Here is a 6,000-nt window from a genome sequence, read left to right as displayed (position 1 = left end):
TTGACAAATGTTTGTAATAGTGTAACCATCAGCACAATCATTAAGTGGGACATTTCTTTCTTCTATTTAATTTTATATTACAATATTGCTTTTGCTTCTGTTTTGTTTTGGTTTTTTGGCTGCAGGGCATCTGGGATCTTATCTCCCCAACCAGTGACCAGCGATGATCCTGAACCTCTTGCAGTGGGAGGCGAAATCTTAACCACCAGACTGCCAGGGAAGTCCCAGGATCCCACAGCTTTTCAGCCTTTCAGTAAGAAGAAAAAAGAGCTTCCACTTCTAAGATCCAATTTGAAAATTCTCAGGGAAGGACTCTTACTGGCCCTCCTGGGTTATACATCCATTCATTCTCTCTATCAGTCACTGTTGCCTCCTGGGTTATGTATCCCTTCAATGGGCCAGTCAATGTTGCCTGAAGGAAGAGGGAAGAGCTGGTATGTTGGGTCCAGTATAGACCACAGGCCCAATTTCATGTCTGGGACAAGCAGTTATAGGATTTTCAGAGATTCTGGGAAAAGATGCCTATGACTGCGACCATATTCCCACCTCTACCATGATGTGCTTGATCAGAAAACCTTCCTGACCAGTCTCACCGCACCTTGCAAGTCAACCCATGCAAAACAAATGCTGTGTCTCATCCATCCCATGAACTCAAAAACAAATCTCAGCTTAGGCTCAGAGACTCATGTTCACCCCCAACCCCCCATTTACGTTTATGGGCCAATACCTTGCCCATGGCCGTATCTACTCTAAGAGGAACAGAGCTGTGAGCCATCTGTCTAAAGGACACAACACTGCCACTCACATATCACACTTTGCAAGATTTGGGGGCTTTAAGTATTTGAGTTTGACAAGGTAGAAATCAGGAAAAACTAACATTTCTGATTTGCTTTTCTATTTATGTGAGGTTACTTCCTTGGTGGCTCAGATGGTTAAAAAAAAAAGCTGCCTGCAATGAAGGAGACTGGAGTTTGATCCCTTGGTTGGGATCAGACACAACTGAGCAACTAACACCTATCTGAGGTTGGAATCGAAATTACGAGCTTACCCTATGGAAAATAATATGGAAGTTTCTTTAAAAACTAAAAATAGAGTTACTGTATGACCTAGTAATTTTACTCTTGGGCATATGTCAGGAAAAGACAAAAACTCTAATTTGAAAAGATACATGCGCCTCAGTGTTCATAGCAGGACTATTTACAATAGCCAAGAAACAAAAGCAACCCAAGTATCTAGCAACAGAGGAATGGATAAAGCAGATGTGATATATATATATAACTCAGCCATAAAAAAAGAAAAGGATTAAATATTGCCACTTGTAGCAACATGGGTAGGCCTAGAGATTATCATATTAAGTGAAACAAATCAGACAAAGAAAGACATACATTGCTGGAATCTAAAAAATAATACAAATGAATTTATTCACAAGACAGAAACAGACTCACAGACTTAGAAAACAAACTTAAGTTTACCAAAGAGGTAGAGAGGGGGAGGGATAATTCAGGAGTATGGGATTCATGGATGCAAACTCTAATACTATACATAAAATGGTTTTTTAAAAAACAAGTACTTACTGTATGTCCCAGGGAACTATATTTGATATCTCATAATAACCTATTAAAGAAAAATAATCTGAAAAATATATTTCTATAACTGAATCACTTTGCTATATACTTGAAACTAACAGAATATTGTCAATCAATTATACTTTAATTAAAAAAATAATGAGCTTAAATCCCTTCCATTTGGAGATCAGAAAGCAAGGGTGTGTCTGAAGCATGTGGAACTGATGGTCTGGGGCAGGGCAGCAGAACGAGCCAGGCACTGGGTACTGGGAAACCTGTATCTAGTTGACTTTGCTGCCAATTACATGTGCAAACTGGACTTGCATTGCAGTGTTTGTGTCTTGACTTTATCTGCAAAAAGAGGAGGAAGTCCCCAGAATTTTTGTGTTCATATTCTTGGATATTCTTGAGCACATAGATAACCATTTTCCCCTCCATTGGAGAATGATGTACAGACCTGTGTTGTTGTTGGATGTCCATGTTGTTAGTGAAAGTGAAAGTGAAGTCAATCAGTTGTGTCCGACTCTTTGCCACCGGTGGACTGTAGACCACCAAGCTCCTCCGTCCATGGGATTCTCCAGGCAAGAATACTGGAGTGGGGTGCCATTTCCTTCTCCACCATGTTGTTAGTGGATGGCCACAAATCCTTCCTTTTGATAACCACAGCAGGATCATCCTTGGTGAAACAGTCCTTCCTATTCTTAGTACATGTGGTTTGGGTAGCTTTACAACCTCAAATCCAGTTCAGCCAGGCTATCCCTAAGCAATGGGCCTGTGGTCCTATTTGAGATGCTGACAGTCAGGCTGAGAAATATTGTTGGAATCATCAGAAAAAAAGAGTTCCCTCTCACCTAGATTTGGGCCTGTAGATTTGTAAAAGAGTAGCTGCAGGGGCCACTGGGTGGGGAGGGGCTGCCAGAGAGAGATGTCAATACCAAAGAAAGTCAAGCCTGGAGGTGGAGAGAGACTAAGGCTGGGTGACCACCTGGATCCAGCCATTCCTGAAGGATTCTCCCTCAAACTTTCAATTTGCGGGTTCCTTTCACTGATATAGGACAGGGACCACTTACGATTTCTGTACCCCTAATGTTTGGCAGAATGTAGGTGTTCAATTAGTGTTTATTGAGTTGTGCTGAAATGAACACAGGACTACTTTGCTATTAGCAAGGGTTCTGGTTACCCATACTGCTTACCAAACCACCCAAACTCAATGGCATAAAATAACAATCTCTTTTGTTATGGTCATAGATTTTGTGGCTCAGGAATTCACACTATAGGGTTGGGTCTCTATTCCACACTGACCAGGGACTCATTTGGACATGTTGAGCGGGGGTTAACTGGGGACTGGCATTATCTGAAGGCTCTTACACTTGTCTGTTTGGGCTCTCAGCCAGAGACCCTGAAGATTAGGACTGCTCCCTGGAATGATGATGTATAACTTCTCCATGTGACCCAGCTGTCCCAGGCCACAGGCAGTTAGCACCTCAAGTTTCCAGGAAAAAGGGCTCCAGCAAGCAAGGTGACCTACTTTCTCTGATTTACCTGGGAAGTCATACCGCATCACTTTTCTCTTGGTTACCTGGAGGCACAAGCCCATGTAGATTCCAGGGAAAGGGGTAGAGATCCCACCTCCTGATGAGGGAGGGAGACAAGATTACATTGAAAAGATCAGATGGTTGGGGACATGGTTGTAGCTGTCTTTGGAAAACACAATGCCATACTTTGGGATAAGGTGTTTATTTGGAGGGTGGTGGGGAGAGACTGGCCATATTGGACGAAGTAAATGATTGGAATTACCAATGATTGTAGCTCAGTTGGTAAAGAATCTGCCTGCAATACAGAGACCCGGGTTAGATTCCTGGGTCAGGAAGATCTCCTGGAGAAGGAAATGACAACGACTCTAGTATTCTTGCCTAGAGAATCCCATGAACAGAGGAGCCTGGCAGGCTACAGCCCATGGGGTTGCAAGAGTCGGACATGACTTAGCAACTAAACCACCACCACCATTATTTATTAGCATTAGTTCAAGTGATCTTGCTTTCCCCGACCAGCTTGAAGGTATAACGTAAGGACAAGTGTATTTTGGAGGAGGAAGGTGGAAGCAGGCACCTGTACTGACCTTGGAAGAAGATGAAGAACAAGTTTTCCTGAATCCAATGAGTCATTTAACTGTGGGGGCGGGGCTGGCATTGAGCTTACGAAAGAGAGCCATCTCCCAGCTCAGGTGAGCAACTCTCTTTTCTTGCTACACTGCGAAACAGTTATGTACAGACCCCAGCAACACCATTTTAAAATGGCAAGTCTGACACTCAACTTCAACTTGGAGGTGCAACAACTCAGGAATGAAACCTGGAAATGCTATGTGACAGAACAGTTTGCATCCCAGTCAGCACTTTTTCCTAACTGTGTGCACCAAAATGAAAAATCAACAAACAGAACTTACACCTGCAGATGCTTCATCCTGGAAAATTTGCAAGTACATAAGGTGTCTTATTTTGTTTTCATTTTCTAAGATTTGGAATTTTTTGTGTGTGTGTGGAGAAAAGAAAAACTTTAACTGAGAAAGAGCAAGATTCCTAAACTCCAAGATGAGTAAAGTTGATTTATATGCATTGTTTCTCTGGCTTAATAATTGGTGTTTTGTTTTTTTTTTTTTGATTGGTGTTTTTTAAGAGAGCTCATGTGGGGATGAAACAAACAAGACTTATGTTTATAAGTCTGATCCTCAGGGATCAGACATACTGATTTAACATCATGCTAAGAAAATCTGTTCCTGGCTTGGACCCTGCAGAAACCCAAATAAATTATGTGGATAGTTATACAGGTAATTGGATGAGGATAAATATAACATTTTGAAAGAAAAATATATTTCTGGGGCTTCCCTAGCGGTCCGATGGTTAAAAATTTGCACTGCCAATGGAGAAAGCATGGGTTTAATCCCTGATTGGGGAACTAAGATCCTATATGCCATGCAGTGTGGCAAAAAGATTTAAAAAAATACACTTCTATTCCTGCAGGAGACAGTGACTAGCAATAGCTATCTATTAAAATGCTGACTATATTCTAGGATGCTGAGTATCATGTAGACGCTATATACAGGTTTTCTCAATTCTGTAACAGCCCGACATATCAAGTGATACAATAGCCTAGATTGCTTAGGTTAAGGAAACGGAGGCTCAAAGGGGTTAAGCAACTTGACCAAGGTCACACAGCTATTAATTCAAATCCAAGCACAAACTTTGCTTTAACCACCCCACTGCCCTGCCTCAGAATGGTACTGGGTAGACAAGAGACCTAGGAGATAGCCATGTGGTGAGTTTCATATTAAAACCCAGCCCTCTCGCTCCCTTGGGAAAAGGAAATATAGACAAGGCAAGTCACCTTGCTTCTTTCAGTATCTGTTTCCCTACCAGTGAAAGGACTGGTCTAATTAACTGAGCTCCAAGCAGGTTCAATGTTAAAGTCATTAAGTTGACCAGTTATATGGCCCAAAGATAGCAGGTAAACAGTCCCTAAGCACTGTCCTCTTCAAATAGGAAGGAAAACGCACATTCCCTCAGGCTGGGGGAGGTGGGGAAGGAGTAACTGATTCATTTCTTGATTTTTAAAGTTTTATACTGGCGTGTGGTTGATTTACAATTTACAGTTGACAACAATTGGAGTATGGTTGTGTTAGTTTCAGGGGTACAGCAGTGATTCAGGTATATGTATATCTATTCTTTTTCACATTCTTTTTCCATTTAGGTTATTACAGGATTTTGAATACAGTTCCCTGCGCTATACTGTAGGGCCTTGTTGTTTCTCTACTTTATACCTGGCAGTGTGTATATATTGATCCCAAACTCCCAATTTATTCCTTCCCCCTTTTTCCCCTTTTGTAACTACGTGTCTATTTTCTAAGTCTGTGTGATCTCTTTCTGTTTTGTAAATAAGTTCATCTGTATAATTTTTTAAAGATTCTGCATGTAAGTGATATCACATGATATTGCTCTTTCTTTGGTTTACTTTCCATGTATAAGTGATATCATATTATATTTCTCTCTTTGATTTACTTGTTTTAAACATGTTACTGAAGGACTGGGTTTTTCTGTAGTGTTCTGAGTGGTGGGAATAGAGAAGTGAGCAAACACAGCTATTGTTCTCAGGGAGCTTGCACTCCAGGTGGCGGAGAGAGACAGGTATTAACCAATGACGGGAAACAGCACAGGATAAGAGGAGTGAAATCCAGGGAGGCTGCTACTTAAACATTGCGTGTAAGGAAGGTGAAGGGATGCTTAGCAGAGACCGAAGTGAGGTGAGGGAGGAACTGTATGGGTATCTGATGAACACGTGTTGCAGTCAGAGAAAGCAGTCTGGAGAGGCCATGCATTGGGACAAATCTTGTGTAGTGGAGGCAGGGGCAGGGCTGGCTGAAGCAGGAGAGGAGGAGGGGATA

This window comes from Capra hircus, chromosome 17 (genome assembly GCF_001704415.2).
Source record: "Capra hircus breed San Clemente chromosome 17, ASM170441v1, whole genome shotgun sequence".
Lineage (NCBI taxonomy): Eukaryota > Metazoa > Chordata > Mammalia > Artiodactyla > Bovidae > Capra > Capra hircus.
The sequence above is the reverse complement of the archived record's forward strand: the minus strand, read 5'-3'. Positions refer to the sequence as shown.